At 42.0% G+C, this 19,677-nt stretch overlaps 1 long non-coding RNA gene across 1 annotated transcript in view; it reads right to left on the bottom strand.

The window, feature by feature from the left end:
• Positions 1–7,852: 7,852 nt before the first annotated feature.
• LOC146079688 (uncharacterized) overlaps positions 7,853–19,677 on the bottom strand; it is a 48,507-nt gene continuing 36,682 nt past the window's right edge. The window contains exons 4-6 of the long non-coding RNA XR_014474699.1: positions 10,207–10,294; positions 8,991–9,200; positions 7,853–8,742 (exon numbers count right to left, since the gene is read on the bottom strand). This is a non-coding gene — a long non-coding RNA (uncharacterized LOC146079688). The remainder of the gene's footprint in view (positions 8,743–8,990; positions 9,201–10,206; positions 10,295–19,677) is intronic.

The following is a 19,677-nucleotide window of genomic DNA, read 5'->3' as shown; positions in this document are numbered from 1 at the left end:
TCCAATATTAGAGACCCTTCACCATAAAGGAAGGAGCACCCCCAAAAATAAAGGAGTACCGTGAATAGTGGTATCCCACCACTGTAATTTGAGCTTGTAATTAGTATCCTAGGTTATCAGGAACACCTTGAATTCTTGGGAAAAAGATGAAGAGGATAGTGTAATATTGTTACACAATTTTATTTATACACATAATGATGACAACTAAGTTGCCTTTACAATGTTGTTTTAAAAGAAAAGCTTATCTGTTGTGTGCTTAGCAGGCACCAATGAGCTCAGTCAACATCCACCAAACATAGTCCGCGTTTCGTCCATGTCGTCCATGTCAATTGATGCTGGACTTCTTCAGGAGTGTGCCCTTCCCCGTATATATAGTACCACTGATTAATTGCTAATTGCAGTAAGCCCGTTTGAAGCAAATGCTTCGAAAGCTAGTCTGCTACCTTGTGATTGCCTCTGTATTTGTGCATGTGTGAGAGAGAGAAAGAGATATGGGGCGAAATGTAATAGGGTGCGATTTTTTAGACAAAAAAAAAATCGCACCAAATCGCACCTTTAAAAATCGCGTTTTTTGCCGCGAATTCGCATATGTAATGAGATGCGAATTAGCGGCAAAAAAATGCGATTTGCCGCGATTTTTAGTCATGAAAATGTGCGCATTTTCAGTCATGAAAATGTGCGCATTTTTATAAATGCGCTTTTGTGCAAAAAAAAAAAAAGTTAAAAAAAAAACGGCGTGGGGTCCCCCCTCCTAAGCATAACCAGCCCCGGGCTCATTGAGCCGGACCTGGTTCCAAAAATACGGGGGGACAAAAAGCATAGGGGTCCCCCGTATTTCTGAAACCAGCCCCGGACTCTTGGACCGGTCCTGGTTCCAAAAATACGGGGGACAAAAAATCTGGGGGTCCCCCGTATTTTGAAACCAGCACCGGGCTCCAACAGCCCGCGGTGTCATGCCACAGCCGGGGGACACTTTTTATACAAGGTCCCCCGGCCAAAACATGAGCACCGTGGCTGGTCAGCCTTGGACGGGGTACCTGGAGGAGTGGGGACCCCCCCAATAAAGGGGTCCCCCCCCCCCAGGCTTCACCCGTCCAGGGCTGAAGCCCGGGGCTGTCACCGGCGTCCGTGGCCAGTGGACGCCGGCCTGATAGGGTTAAATCCATCATACATATCATTACATTGCTTTTTACCGGCGAACTACAAGTGCCAGCAGACCTCCCCCGCATGCTGGGACTTGGAGAACCACAAGTCCCAGCATGCAGGGCATTAATGGGCCCGCTGGGACTTGTAGTCCACCTGTAAAAAGAATGTTTATAAAAAACACACACACAGAGAAGTACAAGTTTATTACACACACACACCTCAATTTTACACCAGCATACTTACCATTCCTGGATCCAGCGCTGGTCTGGCTGCTTTACAGCCGCCTCCCCCCGCACTGACAGGCAGCGGGGAGAATCGGCTTTCTCCGTTGCCTGTCACCGGCTTTCTCCGTAGCTTCTGTAGCTCTGTCCCAGTGCTACAGAGGCTGAGAGCGTGATTGGCTGAGCTACAGTATGCGTCTCCATGGAGACGCATAGCTCAGTCCTGATTGGCTGAGCTATGCGTCTCCATGGAGACGCATACTGTAGCTCAGCCAATCACGCTCTCAGCCTCTGTAGCACTGGGACAGAGCTACAGAAGCTACGGAGAAAGCCGGTGACAGGCAACGGAGAAAGCCGATTCTCCCCGCTGCCTGTCAGTGCGGGGGGAGGCGGCTGTAAAGCAGCCAGACCAGCGCTGGATCCAGGAATGGTAAGTATGCTGGTGTAAAATTGAGGTGTGTGTGTGTAATAAACTTGTACTTCTCTGTGTGTGTGTTTTTTATAAACATTCTTTTTACAGGTGGACTACAAGTCCCAGCGGGCCCATTAATGCCCTGCATGCTGGGACTTGTGGTTCTCCAAGTCCCAGCATGCGGGGGAGGTCTGCTGGCACTTGTAGTTCGCCGGTAAAAAGCAATGTAATGATATGTATGATGGATTTAACCCTATCAGGCCGGCGTCCACTGGCCACGGACGCCGGTGACAGCCCCGGGCTTCAGCCCTGGACGGGTGAAGCCTGGGGGGGGGGGACCCCTTTATTGGGGGGGTCCCCACTCCTCCAGGTACCCCGTCCAAGGCTGACCAGCCACGGTGCTCATGTTTTGGCCGGGGGACCTTGTATAAAAAGTGTCCCCCGGCTGTGGCATGACACCGCGGGCTGTTGGAGCCCGGTGCTGGTTTCAAAATACGGGGGACCCCCAGATTTTTTGTCCCCCGTATTTTTGGAACCAGGACCGGTCCAAGAGTCCGGGGCTGGTTTCAGAAATACGGGGGACCCCTATGCTTTTTGTCCCCCCGTATTTTTGGAACCAGGTCCGGCTCAATGAGCCCGGGGCTGGTTATGCTTAGGAGGGGGGACCCCACGCCGTTTTTTTTTTTTATAAAAACACTTTTACACATTTTTATTAACAGAACCATGCACAGATCTCAATGATCTGTGCATGGTTCTGTCAAATTCGCCTGTCAGAACCTGGTCTATTTTTTTTGCGATTTTTGGTAACATTGACCAAAAATCGCACCCTATTACATTTGCGAGTTGTATACTTTATAATGGGAAAACATCTGGATGCGAATTGAAATGTGACTAAAAATCGCACTTCTAAAAGTGCGATTTCGCGGTAAAAAGTGCGATTTTTTACCGCGATTTTCAACCTATTAAATGTGCGATTTTCGGAAAATGTGCGATTTCGGCCGTTTTTGACCAAAAATCGCACATGTCTAAAAAATCGCACCCTATTACATTTCGCCCGTAGTTTCACTCGCTGCCACAATCAGACACTAGACATATACTGTATATAGGTTATATTGTTATTTTGTACTTTAACTCTCTACCCTTTCCATGCCAACTTATACAATGTTTTTTTTTTTCATTCACTCAATAAAAAACTAATTAAAATAAAAACATTTGGTACTTGTGTAGTTTCACGGCGGCAGTTACGTAGTCAGTGTAGTGTCCCTGTCAGAATCAGCTTAGTGTTCCCGCAGCGGATTCAGTACGAAATCGCGGTGGTCGAAATACTGACTCCGGAATCCCGACCGCCGAAATACCAATAAGGGGAGGCCGTGGATCGCCCCCCCCCCCCCTTGCGGGCTCTATTTGGTTCTCCCTCTATGGGTTTCGTGGACCTCCCATAGAGGGAGAAATTGGCAGCATTGCGGCGTTCGGGATTCCGTCATCAGTATTTCGACCGCCGGGATTTTGACTCCATCCGCTCGCGGCCAGCGTAGTCAGCGTGTGTCTGCGACTGTGTGTACGCGTCCTCCCGACCTGTTCATACCCCCACTATCCACGTTGCCATGGAATTGATTTTGTAAAGTGTGGCGAGCGAAGTGAGCCACCGAGCCTGAAGTGTGGCAAGCCCCAGTGTGCCCCGCGATTACTTGACGCATCCCCTTGCAAGGCTCGCTGCACTCGCAACGCTTCGGGCTCATTTTACGCGTACCCTCGCGGGGTTTGCCACGCTTCAGGCTCGGTGGCTTGCTGCGCTCACCACGCTTCGGGCTTGCTGCGCTCACCACATTTTATAAAATCATCTCCATGCTGACGTGGATAGTGAGGGTATGAACAGTTCAGGAGGACACATACTGTGTGCGCTTGCCATGCTTTGGGCTGACGTGGATAGTGGAGGTTTGAAATGGAGGCATTTGCCAGTATGTAATACGGAGCACTGACAAATGCATGAGACGCACTTGCGCCGGACACGGGCAGGGTTGCCATACCCTACCGCACAAATTACTGAGACGCACAAGTGTCTGAGATTCTCGTGTGTCTCAGACAGATGGAGCGCCTCTCCACCAGCGCCCGCATGATCGCCTCTCCGCCAGTGTCCACCAGCACAGGGGATCTGGCAGTTACTGGCGCTGTGTGAGAGGCACTCACTAGGCTTATCAGGGACACCAGGGTCAGAGCTGCAGCTTGTGGGGACATTACGGTGACCAGGGCTGGTGCTACCCACTCAGCGGCTCCTGCGGTGCAGGGAGGCGCCGGGCTGAAGAGGCGCTCATCCTCTCCCTGCACTACCACTCTGCTTCTGCCAGAAGCACAATAACAACGCTGAGCTGACTCTACCGCATCAGCTACAGTATCTCTTTATTGTTCCCCATCGCGAGTCCGCCCAGGTTCCAGGATTGTTAGCAATAGCCAGGACACCGCTGGGTCAGCTGCATTGTTGCTGTGCTTTGCGCTGCCTGAGTAACATTTGCAGCACATGCCTGGAGCTGCAGCTACAGCACGGACCAGCCCTGCTTTCTCTTCACTGCCTGGGGTATGTGTACTGGGCTGGCTGCCACCAACCCCAAAACTGCTGGGAAAGGGGGGAGGGGTAGGTTGTGTGGTAATTAACACTTGCTGAGTCCTTTCACCCTAGACCACCAGGGAAAGCAGAGTTATAATAAACTGCTTATTTTAAAAGCAATATTTTAATATTAATATGCTTATCTAAAAGCACACAAATTAAATGTAGTTCATCATTTTATATATATATATATATATATATATATATATATATATATATATATATATATATATATATATATATATGCTTGGATAAGAGCCGGCACTCCACTCAGATGTAGCAACGGCCCGGGTGCCTTTGTGGGTATGTAGATAGCAGGCAGAGAGGAACTATCACACCCTTAAAGCCGACAGCTCCCAACACGGCACTCCAGGAACTGGGTTCAGTGAAGCAAAAAGGTTTTTAATTGCACTACGTTTTGAGACCCGTAGTCTCGTTCTTTCCTCACCTGACGACGAGGCTACGGGTCTCGAAACGTAGTGCAATTAAAAACCTTTTTGCTTCACTGAACCCAGTCCCTGGAGTGCCGTGTTGGGAGCTGTCGGCCGTAAGGGTGTGATAGTTCCTCTCTGCCTGCTATATATATATATAGAGAGAGAGAGAGAGAGAGATATCTACAGTATATCTATATCTATATATATATATATATTTATATATATATGTATATATATATATATATAGATATATATGTATACATATAAAATATAACCTGACCCTAACCCCCTCCTTGCCTCAGTACTACCAAAACTGCTACCTACCTTTACCTTATAAGCATTTAATGGGAACTCCATGGCAAGGAGCAAGAAACCCCTGGCAACGAGCATGTAACTCCTGGCAATAAGCATGTAGGTAATATGTAATAGGCATTACGGTGTGTGTTATAAAATGTAGTAGGCATTATGGCATGTGTTATCATATGATGTACTAGGTGTTACGGTTGTGGCATAATGTGTAATAGGCATTATAGTAGGTTATAACATGTAGTAGGAATTATGGTGTATGACAATGTGTTATGGGCACTACGGTGTGTGGCAAAATGTGTAATAGGCTTTACGGTGCACTATCACTGGTTTTGGTATGTGTGTGGGGGGGGGGAGGGGGAAGTGGGGGACAGGGACACCAATTCCTTTTCTGGCACAGGGCACCAAAATGTCTAGATATGGCACTGCTGCTGCTAAGCCCATTATATGTTTTTTTCATATACTGCTTTCGGCAAGTGCTGAGAACGCAAATTTTTGCAGGGGGGGGGCGAACACCCTAGTACCGGCCCTGACGGTGACTACGCTGCCTGACAGGGACACTACGCTGACTACACAGGGCTGCTGCTGGGACACTAAGCTAACTACGCTAGGCTGCTGTTGGGCTACGCTGACAGCGTAGCGTAGCGTGCTGCCATGAAACTACACAAGTACCAAACATTTTATTGTAGAACTCAATACAAAAATACATAATGGATAATACAAAAAGGTGTGAAAACCCATATCATGAATGATATCTATATATATATATATATATATATATATATATATATATATATATATATATGCAAAAGAATGGAGAAGCGCACAATGAGCAAGGTAAAATACAGTTCCTTTACTGACAATATATGCTCACATACATGTGGGTTAGGATCAAACAGCTTGCCAAGCTTGTGGTGTGATGTCGGAACGGACCAGTTCGCAGGACACGGGCGCAGGGGATACTCGGTTTAGAACAGCCTCTCACGCTGGAATATGCCGGTCTCCACGCTCCGTCTCTATCTCCGTCTCCGACCAAACACACAGGATGACGTTCTCACGTCCACCGCATAGGCCACGCCCAACGTGTTTCAACCGAAGTCTTCGTCAGGGGGTGTGTCAGGTCCTGAGTCAAGCAGTCTTATAAAGCCGGCTAATTGCATATCACAGCTGATTCACTTAATCACATGTGTATCACATCAAACTCGTATGTAAGCCACAAATAAATTCATACAATGTTAAAATCACATCTCATATATAACACAGCTTACTATACAAAAACCAACTAACTATACCACAATTTAATACATATATAACCCAGTATATTAAAAAAAAATACAAAAAATATATATAAAAATATATAAATACATATGGGATTTATCAATAATATTCTAGTATCAAAAAAACATTTAAATATAAAAAATATATATATAAAATACACTTTTAAAAAAATATATATATATATAAATGTTCAATAGTTTAGTATTTATAATGCGTCAAAATATCATGTCAGGAGAAAAAACGAGAGAAAAGAGATGTTAGAACCAGTAAATTGGAGATACAGTACAATTTCAGATATATGCCTATACCATTAGAGCAACTATTAGTGCAAATGATGTACATATAGGAGGGCGCAAAGTATATAAGCCCAGTATCAGCACAATGTTTATGCGATCATGCGACATCACGCCCTTTTTGCACTAAGGGGGTTCATGGGTCTGCCCATCTGCTGACAGTTCCATGTTGTTGAGTTGCGGCTCCTTGGATCTGTCTATAGTAGATGGCATAGCCTAGAACCGACTAGTGCATCTGTGATTGTCGCCCCTCTGAATCCCGTCGGGTTATTGATTATTGATTGATTGTTTATTTAGATCACATAAACGTTGTGCTGATACTGGGCTTATATACTTTGCGCCCTCCTATATGTACATCATTTGCACTAATAGTTGCTCTAATGGTATAGGCATATATCTGAAATTGTACTGTATCTCCAATTTACTGGTTCTAACATCTCTTTTCTCTTTTCTCTCGTTTTTTCTCCTGACATGATATTTTGACGCATTATAAATACTAAACTATTGAACATTTATATATATATATATATATATTTTTAAAAGTGTATTTTATATATATATTTTTTATATTTAAATGTTTTTTTGATACTAGAATATTATTGATAAATCCCATATGTATTTATATATTTTTTTATATATTTTTTGTATTTTTTTAATATACTGGGTTATATATGTATTAAATTGTGGTATAGTTAGTTGGTTTTTGTATAGTAAGCTGTGTTATATATGAGATGTGATTTTAACATTGTATGAATTTATTTGTGGCTTACATACGAGTTTGATGTGATACACATGACTTGGATTGTGATTAAGTGAATCAGCTGTGATATGCAATTAGCCGGCTTTATAAGACTGCTTGACTCAGGACCTGACACACCCCCTGACGAAGACTTCGGTTGAAACGCGTTGGGCGTGGCCTATGCGGTGGACGTGAGAACGTCATCCTGTGTGTTTGGTCGGAGACGGAGATAGAGACGGAGCGTGGAGACCGGCATATTCCAGCGTGAGAGGCTGTTCTAAACCGAGTATCCCCTGCGCCCGTGTCCTGCGAACTGGTCCGTTCCGACATCACACCACAAGCTTGGCAAGCTGTTTGATCCTAACCCACATGTATGTGAGCATATATTGTCAGTAAAGGAACTGTATTTTACCTTGCTCATTGTGCGCTTCTCCATTCTTTTGCATACCCACCTTCGCTGGACCCTGGTTGAGTCCTGGAGAAAAGCTGCACACTACGTGGGAAGCATACACACTCATTTTGAAGTTGTGCGCAGTGGTATTGTTTCTGTATATATATATATATATATATATATATGTGTATACAAAAAGATTTGATGAATTAGCTTGGAGTGAGTTATCTACATTCATCTATTATGCAAGGAACAAGGTGCAAGAGATAAGGAAGATATACATAAATCTTGCAATCTGAAATGGTGGCATTCCAGTTGAAATTACCTCAAGATTGTACAAGAGGTTGTTAGTACCATTTAACAAAGTGTTTCTTTTCACAGGAGGTAAAGTACATACTTATGGCAACCAGGTTGTAAAAAACTTCTCTGATCATTTATAGTTATTCATAGACATTTCTAACCAATCCATGTGAAATAGGTAGCCACACATGGAAGTAGTAAAGCTAGTGTCAAGGTGTCCATTCGGGGTAATTTACTAAGATGGGATATCTATTTCACATGGGATGTTGCTATGGGAAACCAATCAGAATCTACTTCTTATTTATTAACACTTTCTAGAAGATAATAGACAGTATCTGATGGGTTGCCCATAGCAATATCCCATATGAAATAGAACTCCCATCTTAGTAAATTTTCCCCATTGAGAGAGTATGGTTTCTTCCCACAGCAGCAATTTCGCCTACTAAAATTTATTGCCCCAAAGGTGGTTTAGGTTGTTGTGATGGATTCGGTACGAAATCCCGGCGGTCGAAATACAGATGCCGGAATCCTGACCGCCGAAATACCAACAAAGTAACCGCTACTTCCAAAGTGTACGTATCTCCTCTGCAGGTTCCCATGGTGATGGGCAGGTAAACAATCTACAGGATAGAAAACATCAATTAAAAAATATACATATATACACATATATATATATATATATATATGTATATATATACTGTATATATATATATATATATATATATATATATATATATATATATATATATATACACACAGTATACAGAATGACATGCCAGATTGTGCTATAAGACCCAATCTGGCTAAGCAGGAACACGAATAGGACAATAAGACATGATGCCGATTGCATTAAAAGTATTAGGAGTACCTCAGGGCTCATGAGGTCTTAGGAGTACCTCAGGGCTCAGTCTTAGGAGTACCTCAGGGCTCAGTCTTAGGAGTACCTCAAGGCTCAGTCTTAGGAGTACCTCAGAGTTCAGTCTTAGGAGTACCTCAGGGTTCAGTCTTGGCAAACTTATCAGCTTTTTAGACTTCATTTATTAGAAGCATCTTTATTGGCCAGGTATACTTGCGTATACTATGAATATTTTGCGATAACAGTGCAGCACCAAGCAGGGATCATAAGGGGGAAGAAGAAACAAAAATACGAGAGACATAACATAAATCACATACAGTTTATGCATAATAGGACAATTGCATTTTAGAAATTGTCACGTTCAACATTGTTCAGTTGGTGGACAGCTATTGGGAAGAAGATTTTGGTAGTTTTTGTCATCTATACTGGGATGGACCTATAGCGTCTGCCTTATGGGAGGGTTTCAAACAGGTTGCATGTGGATATGTATCATCTGTATGTGGCTGAGACTCAAATCTACCTATCTAACCCAGACCTGTAACCATTGGGCCATGTCACTGAATGCTTTTCTGCCAGTACATCTTGGATGTCATCTCACCACCTCAAATTAAATGTTTCAAAACCGGAATTATATTCCCACCGACCAATAGTAGTTACCAACCTGACATCTCTATCACTGTTGAAAACACAAAAATCAATCCTACCCTACAAGCTCGCTGCCTAGGGGTCATCCTTGACACTGAACTATACTTTGTTCATCAAATTCAAACTGTCTCACAATCATGCATCTAAATCATGCAACATGCATCTACATGGACCATTATTCAGTAGATCAGGGGTTCCCAATCTTTTTCTAATCACGGCACCCCAGAGTATCAGAATTTTTCCACGGCACCTCTAGGCCCCAAAAAATATATATCAAATGAAGTAGATTGTGTTTATATGTGCTTCTTAGGTTCAGTTATGTGGTATAGGGCAGCATTTGGTTCTGATTGTACACATTTTATGATTGGCAGCCACCAGCACTGGTTTTGTCCAGAAATAATTGATCATAAATAATTTGAATTGGTCCTGGACGACCAACCCGAGGTACCCCTGCAAGTGTCCCGAAGCACCCCAGGGAGCCTAGGCGCACGGTTTGGGAACCACTGCAGTAGATAACAACTACCCTTATGTATCAATGCTTATTTCCCTATAGATTGTAAGCTTATGAGCAGGGCATTCTTACCTCTATGACTGTCTGTAACTACCCAGTTTGCTTTATCACCGTTTCCAATTGTAAAGAGCAACTGGAGAATGCTGCCGTATATAAGAACCTGTTAATAAATAAATAAATAAATAAGTAAATAATAAATTCACGTATGAGAAAATGCAAATATGTGGACCACACCTGGACTTATAACAATGCACACATTTTTTTCAAATATAATAAAGGAAAATGAACAGCAACAGGGAACAATACCTTTTCACACAGTGAGCTATTTTATTCAATCTCTGACTGTACAAGTGGGATCAAATGTATAATTTGCCCATTGAGAAATAATAAATTGGAATAGAATATGTTACAAAAATCAAGAAGAAAGTATTACTTTTATGCCAGATAACATTATTTTATTTTGTCATGGGTTGGACACAGTGCACAATAATTATCATTAACGTCCATTCTATTGGTATATACTAATTTTTTCCCAGCATTTAACAATTTAATATTATTACAAATGATATTGTTTTGAGTACGGCTTTTTTTGTGTTTGTTTCTATATTCCACTTTTAACCCTGTTGAAACACATCGGCAGGAGACTCATAAAAAATACTGTCACTTCTTTTTTGGAACTGGTACCACTGCAAGAATCTGATTAAAATTTTCAAAATTAGTATAATTTTCATTAGTTTTGAATGGTTTTCCATTTTCCCCAACAACCTTAAAAAAAAAACATTACGTTCACTGAACCATCATCTTTACAGGAGCTTTGCGCACTGCCTCATATCTGTAGTGGGCAGTCTTTCTGGAAGATGTTTTGATCTGTACCAGCAAACATGTCCCTGCTGTTACGTTGGCTACTTCAAGTATCTGTATTTGTATAAATTCCAGTCAAAGGCCCTAGGCTTAGGGCCTAGAAGGTCCCAAGGGGCCCCAGAAAAGATATCCTGGTCATCCAAACCATTCCCAGATGAGCATTGCATGACTATTGTGTGACATCATAACATCACATGGACCTGCTCGCACTCCCAAAGTCCCTTTGATGTTCTTTAATAGGATAAAAATGGTTTTATCCACTGTATGTGGGCACTCAGTTTCCTTTAAATGTGACACAGGTATTAAGCCTACTTCCAAAAGACTTAGAGCCTGATTCGGATTTGTACCCAATGCTGATGTTCACGCAGATGAGCAGTTATCAGTAGACTGTGCACACGCCAAGGTACTCTATCCATACCACCTGAGATCAACAGCAAAGATATAGTGCTATGGATTGTTTGAGTGAGGAGGGCCTCAAACTGGTATCTTGCCTAGGGCCCCATGAGTTCTAAATCCGCATCTACTTTCAGTCAGGAGGTACGAGCTTCAGGACCAGTGGCGGCTACAAAGGAAGGGCTGCAGCACAGTTCAAATTCAAATAGGGGAGCCACACTCACTGCCAGTGAGTCAGTTTGGAATGGCAGAATGTGGGAGTGGTGTGGCTCCCCTGTTTGAATTTTGAACAATTTGATTGGCAAATTGAAAACTGAACATTTTGTGCTCAGACTGAAACGTGTGCTAGGCAAGGTCCTACAGAGAGTGTCGTGACTGTAACCCATCAATACCAATTGCAGTTTTCCATCTTTAATCTAGCATTCCCTAGTTTTCTTCAATTTCTTCAGGAGGGATACGTATGATCGCAACTTCTGTAGAACTCTCAAAGTCTTCAGAATTCTCAACCTGAAATCTGCGCTGTTTTACAACATATTTTAGTACAGCTCCTATATCATCAACTACCTGCTTATCACATTCACTTTTTTCAGCATCTCTCATGTCACTTTGCTTATCAGCACTGATGCCCTGTCAGGAGATTTCTATTTACCACATGATATTTTTATATAATTCCAGCAGCTCTCTGACACATGATTTCTACAACCAATCAGGAATCTCTATCTACTTTATAAGTTTGTTAAGTGCGCACAGTGATTGCCAGTACATCTCTCCATGGTTGCTGGTTCAGGCTCCAGTCTCCTGCATACTCTACTGTTCACTGTCTCAGTTTTCCTGTTGCTTCCATGGAAATAAATGCTACTAGTGTGTCCTATGAATACTGATATTTCATTAACTATGGCAATGATTTTAATTGTAACTTGCAGGGATAAATAAGTAACAAACTCTTTCATAACAATACATTTCAGGAATGCAAATAGTGAGGTTTTGGATAACAGATGCAAATATACACATTTTCATGTATGTATGGCTTAATATGAGTCTTACAGAACATGGTCAGATCTGTTTTATGTGAAATTAGGCTTTTTGTGGAGGCAAATCGGTGGCAACAATGTGAGTACACAGAACTGCCCTGACTTGTGGGCATGTGGTGGTTGTGTAACTTATGCGCCTTGTTATCTGAAGTTGTGTGTGTGAGGAAAGGAAGCCTCTGGAGCATCTCTTGTCGTTAGCATGTATCTCTGGAAGGTGCTGATATTACTCATGCTGGTTGAGGCGACTGGTGTAAAATCAGTGGGCAGAGCAGGATTCCACTTAAAAGATATGATAGTAAATCAGACTTCCCTGGCTGATATGCTGCTCAGTATAACCTCCCTGTAGAGCAGGGGTGGGGAAGCTTTTTTTCTGCCAAGGACCATTTGTAATGTAAGAAATCCTTTGGAGGCCATATATAAAATAGCCACTTACAAATTTCCCTGCTTCACTCGTCCCATGCTGCTCTGGCGGCTACTGCTGTATAATTCTTCCAGTCTCCCATCCTCTGGCTGCTGCTACATAAGAGGGCTCTCGCGAAAACTCCCCCTTCCTTGACTCCCGGGCAAGCCATCGGGTGGGTCAGTCAGACTGGCTATGGGGGCCGTTTACGGCCTGCGGGCCGGAGGTTCTCCACCCCTGCTGTAGAGTAATGTAAGGATAACATAAGCTCCATATTAGAACTATATTTTAGATGTCATCATTTTTTAAAATTCATCTAAAACTGCGTCACGTTGTTACCTGGGAGATAATTCAGTTAGTGAACTAGCATGCATAACGGCAATTTGTGCACCAAGAATTGAGAGATTCCATTAAAAATGGGGACCTCGCAGAAGCACATGAGAAAGTGGAAAAATCATCCTGGATCTCCAAAAGGCACAACTAACACAGCAGGATAATATAGAGATTTGTCAGTCGCCATCAAGTTCTTAAAGGTGTCAAATGTTTGGTTTAAGAATTTTTTAGCAATGGTTGAAAAATGACACATAAACAAAATACATTTATTTACATATGGCATCCATATTTGTAAGGTATATGAGCAAACTAAAATATATAACATGCCATAAATGCTGTTTTATAACTGTCTTATATAATGAAATGTACTATTCAACGTGCTTGCAGTATCCTTCATGGTTTTTCTTATTGATATACCTTATAAATATCTTGTAGTATGTTTTTCTGAAGATGTTAATGATAATTAGCCTCTTAAGTACTAAGTTAATTATGTCTATATACTCTACACACCAGGCTTCTAGAAATAAATGATCATGAAAGCTCTTATTAGCCCTTTTTTATGTCTCCTAGGAGAGCAATAAGTGATAAAAAGACTTAAATTCAAAAAGAGAAGAAAGAAGAAATTGTTAATTTTAAGAACTAAAGTTTAACCCTTTGAGTGCCAAGTGAATAAGTGGAAATAGGTGTGAAAATGGGCAAGCAAACATTTTTATTCATCACAATGACCTGTAATGTTTACTTTATGTAGAAAATATAATCTTTTTTTCATACAACCTTTTTTTATTTGAATTTATATAACAAATGTGAAAACCGCTGGAATTTTTAACTGACATTTTGAACATCTCTCACAGAGATGCTGGCGCTCAAAGGGTTAAGAATGTCACATATGAAGCCAAAGGGTCTCATAGTGACTTGGATAGATTTGCATCCAAAATGCACAGAAAAAATGTGTGCAGCAAAAAATTGTTTCTTTTGCAAAATGTTCTGTGTCATATTTGAAGACAGATTCCAGCCAACGTAGTTTGGAAAATTAATTTGTATGAAGATAGGTATGTTTTAAGTGTTTGACTGTGGTACCTAGGGTGTAAGTTCAATTCTGACACATTGCATGCTGAGTAATAGATGTTTAAAATATAGATTGTAAGCTTGCGAGCAGGGCCCTCCTACCTCTATATCAGTCTGTTACTATCCAGTTTGTTTTATCAATTGTTTCAGAATATGCTGTGCTATATAAGAAACTGTAAAGAAATAAATAAATACAAGTGACAAGGTGCGCACTGTAAAAGTCTGCATCTTGCAGGTATCAGTCTGTTCAATGTGTTAAGGTCCATACACATTGGGCAATTTTGCCCAGCGTGTATGGACAACGATGATGGCTGTCATCGCTGGGGGGAAAGCCGCTCAGTGCATACACATTGAGTAGATTTCCCCCTGTCTAATGCTGTCAGCGGGAGGAGACGGCTTTCCATAGCGCAGCGCTATGGAAAGCCGTCCACAAAGCCGCTCATCTGCTGGTAATACCAGCAGATGAGTGGCGGCCGGCAATGATGATGCTCCCCGCTGCCCTGTACACACTGAGTGGCTTTAATGCTGAAAGCCGCTCAGACGAGAAAGCTGAGCGGCTTTCACATGAAAGTCGCCTAGTGTGTACGGGGCTTTAGAAAGGCAATCATTTAAAAGGCAAATCCAACATAGGTTTACATTTTAAATGATTGCCGCTTTAAAACTTTGGATTTTTCTTCTTCTGATTAAATCAATTGGAACTCGTAGTAGCTTGCAAATCACAGGATATTACATAATACTGATAGCTCTGGTAGTTTATGAGTATGCTATAGGAGATTTGGGGTGACATTTAATAGGATGCAATTTTTAGACTTTTGCGATTTTTAGGAAAAACTGTCCGAATTTGCATTTTTTTCTGAAATCGCCTACTTAATAGGATGCGAATTGCGGTAAAAATTGCACTTTTTGCCACAAAAATCGCACATTTTGACTTGTCGATTTTAAGTCACACTTCAATTCGCATCCAGATGGTTTTCCATTAAAAAGAATATAAATCGCAAATATAATAGGATGCGATTTTGGGAAAACTTTACCAAAAATCGCAAAACAAATAGACCAACATGTCGAATTTGACAGAACCATGCACAGACCAGTGTGATCTGTACATGGTTCTGTCCTACAAATGTGTAAAAGTAAAAATTAGAAAAAAAAAACAGCATGGGGTCCCCCCTCATGAGCATAACCAGCCCCGGACTCAAAGAACTGGTCCTGGTTCTAGAAATTCAGGGGACAAAAATCATAGGGGATCCCCAGTATTTCTAAAACCAGCACCAGGCTCAAGGGCTGGTCCTGTTTCCAAAATACGGGGGGGACAAAATAAGTAGGGGTCCCCTGTTTCTTGACAACCAACACCGGGCCAACAGCCAACAGGGTAATGCCACAGGCAGGGGAAACGTTTTCTGCAAGTTCCCCTGGCCAAAGCATTCATCCTCGTGGCTGGTCAGCCTAGGCAGGGACCCTGGAGGAGTGAAGACCCCCAATAAAGGGGTCCCTCCTCCACAGTTACCCATGCCCAGGCTGAAGCCCGGGGCTGTCCCCGGTACCCCTGGGCTTTGGGCACCGGGCCATTGTTATTGTAAATGAAAGATAAAACGATTGGGTTCTGCTGTGGAACTATGAGTCCCAGCAAGCCTGGACCACATACTGGGACTTGGAGAAACACAAGTCCCAGCATTCGGCCCATTAATGGACATTAATGGACAAGCACAACTATCAGGCAAAAAAAGACACAGACACAGAAAAATACTTTATTTCATACATAACCCACACATACTAACTAACCTATCTTGATATGTACTGGTATCGATCCCCTTGTCCAGTAGAGATCCAAGTACTGAGTACCTGTGGAAGTAAACCATACTCACCATCTTCTATGAGTGGATCGTGACCTCTGCGATGCCCTCCAGTTCCTGAAGAGAAGCTGCAGAGAGTTAGTTTACTTTCTGCGGCTCCTCCTCTGAATATCGCTATTGGCCGTCTAGCGGCCAATCAGGAGCCACTGGCCCTGACAGATCACTCAGCACACAGTGCTGACTCAACTTTGTGTGCTGAGCAATCTTGCTGAAGTGTTCTGAGCAATCTAGCATCTCTCAGATTGCTTCAGCATCTCCCCGTGTGTAGGCCCCTTTACAGAGGAATTTAATAAAAAGCTGAAAATGTGTGATATTAACAAAAATAACACATTCCTGATGTTTCAGAAACAAAAACATAAAACATAGAATTTGAAAGCAGATAAGAACCACATGGCCCATCTAGTCTGCCAACATTTTAACCTTTTAGTATCCTCAAACTCTCTTTGATCCTTAGCTCTTTATATGTATATCCTTATGAATATCAGAGGCATGTCTAAATTGCTCTACTGTCTTAGCCTCTATCACCTATAATGCTTCTCTTCCTTTAAGGAATGTTTCTCTCCTGTACCTAGTTAAGACCCTTGATGTATGTGAAAGTTTCAATCATGTTCCCCCTTCTCCTTCTCTGCTCCAAACTATACATATTAAGCTCTTTCCTGGTAAGTTTTTTGGTATAAGCCATGCACCATTTTTGCTGCCCTCCTTTGTACCTCCTCTAAAGTATAAATATTCCTCTAATAGGGGACACAATTGGTTAGAAAAATGTTCAATAGAGTATTAAAAAAGACCAGTCCTAGTGACGCGTTTCACCTCTTGAATGGAGGCTGTAGTTTAAGTGTAGTTCTGTGGTTTTGACTGTTTCTGTAGAGCATCACATTCCAACTCACTTAGCTCATTAACATATGCCTGCGAATTGAAGGTATATTACCATTTCTTATCGGGATGCGGTCATTTGGTCTACAGCATGATGGTCGACAGTCATTAGGTCGACACCATTAAGTCGACATGGGAAAAGGTCAACATGGGAAAAGGTCAACATGGGAAAAGGTCGACATGGTTCTAGGTTGAAAGGTCATTAGTTCAGCAGGTCGTTAGTTTGATAGGTCATTAGTTCGACAGTGTCTAGGTCGACAGTCAAAAGGTCGACATGGATTTTTTCACTGTTGTTTGAGCCGACATGTGTCGACAGGCAGTATTTCATTCCCTACCATCCACTAGGGCACGCAGCGAGGCACCGTGCCTGAAGCATTGCGAGTGAAGCAAGCAATGCGAGGGGCTGCGGTTCACTTCCAACTGTGTCCATATCGACTGTGTTGACATTCAGGTAAAAAAACAGTGAAAACCCCCATGTTGACCATTTGACTGTCAACCTAGACATTGTCGAACTAATGACCTGTTGAACTAACGACCTGTCGAACTAATGACCTTTCCACCTAGAACCATGTCAACCTCTTCCCATGTCGACCTAGACCCATGTCAACCTTTTCCCATGTTGACCTAATGGTGTCGACCTAATGACTGTCGACCATCATGCTGTAGACCAAATGATCCCAACCCTTCTTATCACCACCATTTTACTACACAAAGTCATACGCATAAACATTTTAGCAGCACATACTTTTTAGAAGAAGCAAATACACAGGTGTTAATCCACAACTTTTTCTAATATTTTCTGTCACAGTTCTGAAATATTACTCTTTCACATAAAAATCCCATTCATTTTTACAAATCAAATACACATAAAAGATAATTAGTTATGTGACATTTGAATCAATTGTCCCATAATATTAGTTGAACGTTTCGGAAAAAGCAGACACTACCATTAGATTTCGGCAGCTTATAAATTCTGCACACAAAATAAAAATGAACTTTAATTATGCTTCTCTCGATAAATTACCATTTTCAGACAATAAAAAATGCTAATGTGCCAAATTTGTATTTATATGTCAAGAAGATTTAAAGGATCAGCAGATGTTTCATGGTAAATTAAACCCAATATATATACATAGAATAGCACATTGCGTTTTACATGAATATTAATACACTTAGGGGATGACATAGAGTGAATACTGTATAGCGGCTTTGCACAAAGTCTCTCCGCTCATGCTCAGTAAGCTAACTCCAACAAATGGGCAAGAACAGACACACCAGAGGTCGGGTCTACCATAAACTCCCAGATATCTGACATTTACATATGGATAGTGGCAGATGCTCAATTAGTTTAGTAATACCACTCAGGTGCATGAGAGGGAAGGGTAATACTGAGTAAGTAAAAGAGGACATTGTTTCCCATAGCTCAATGAATGGTATTAGCAACCAATCTCATACCTTCCAACATGACCCTCTCCAGGAGGGACAGAATGCTCTGTTTTTGGAATTCCCTCTTATTTTTTTTATTGCTATCACCTGTGTGGAAATATCTTTCTTACCCATTAACCTGTTTAAAACAGGTAATGGCAATCAAACATTAAGAGAGAAGTCCAAAAACAGAGCAAAGTGTCCCTCCTGGAGAGGGTCATGTTGGGAGCCGAGCAATCTTGAACACTACATGATAATAGAATTCAGAGATATTGGTTACATATACTTGCACAAATGTATGATATGCCCCCAAACCATCCTCAAGGCTTCTCTGTATATTGGGGGTCCCTAGCGCTATATCCAGGTGCAGGGTGCGGCACCCCAAAAAACTAGCATAAGCTAGAAAGCCCAGAGCGGCACACCAGTGAAATACTTGTGCACCATGATAACTGTTATCATCCATATTATTGTAGCTAGCTTAGCAGCCATTTAGCTTAAGGACTGTTGACTATACGCAGTGCGTCATCACCTGACATAGAAAAGCAATATAGGAATTATTTAAAAGATCCATGTAGCTACAACTATGTGACCTGTGTAGAAATGAGGAGGATCTGCTCCTACAGAAATCATGGGCAGTGTATGGTGATGCCAAACATATGTCACCTATAATAGAAACATAGAAACATAGAATTTGACGGCAGATAAGAACCACTTGGCCCATCTAGTCTGCCCCTTTTTTAAACATGTTACCTCAAACCATATTTGATCCTTATTTTTTTGTAAGGATATCAATATGCCTATCCCAAGCATGTTTAAATTGTACTACTGTATTTGCCTCTACCACCTCTGATGGTAGGCTATTCCACTTATCTACTACTCTTTGTAAAGTAATTCTTCCTCACATTTCTCCTGAATCTTCCTCCCTCTAGTTTCAGTGCATGTCCTCCTGTTCTGTTGCTCCTCTTCCTGTGAAGAATGTCTCCCACCTGTACCTTGTTAAAACCCTTGATATATTTGAAAGTTTCTATCATGTCCCCCCCTTTCCCTTCTCTGCTCTAAAGTATACATATTAAGATCTTTTAGTCTTTCCTGGTACGTTTTGTGATGTAGGCCATGCACCATTTCAGTTGCCCTTCTTTGTACAGTCTCTAATGTATTTATATCCTTCTGGAGATATGGCCTCCAGAACTGAACACAGTACTCTAGATGAGGTCGCACCAATGACCTATACATTGGCATTATTACTTCTTTCTTTCTACTGCTGATACCTCTCCCTATGCAACCAAGCATCTGACTTGCCTTCTTCATTGCT

Source organism: Crinia signifera, chromosome 5 (assembly GCF_055691185.1).
Source record: "Crinia signifera chromosome 5, ASM5569118v1, whole genome shotgun sequence".
NCBI lineage: Eukaryota > Metazoa > Chordata > Amphibia > Anura > Myobatrachidae > Crinia > Crinia signifera.
The sequence above is the reverse complement of the archived record's forward strand: the minus strand, read 5'-3'. Positions and strand labels throughout refer to the sequence as shown.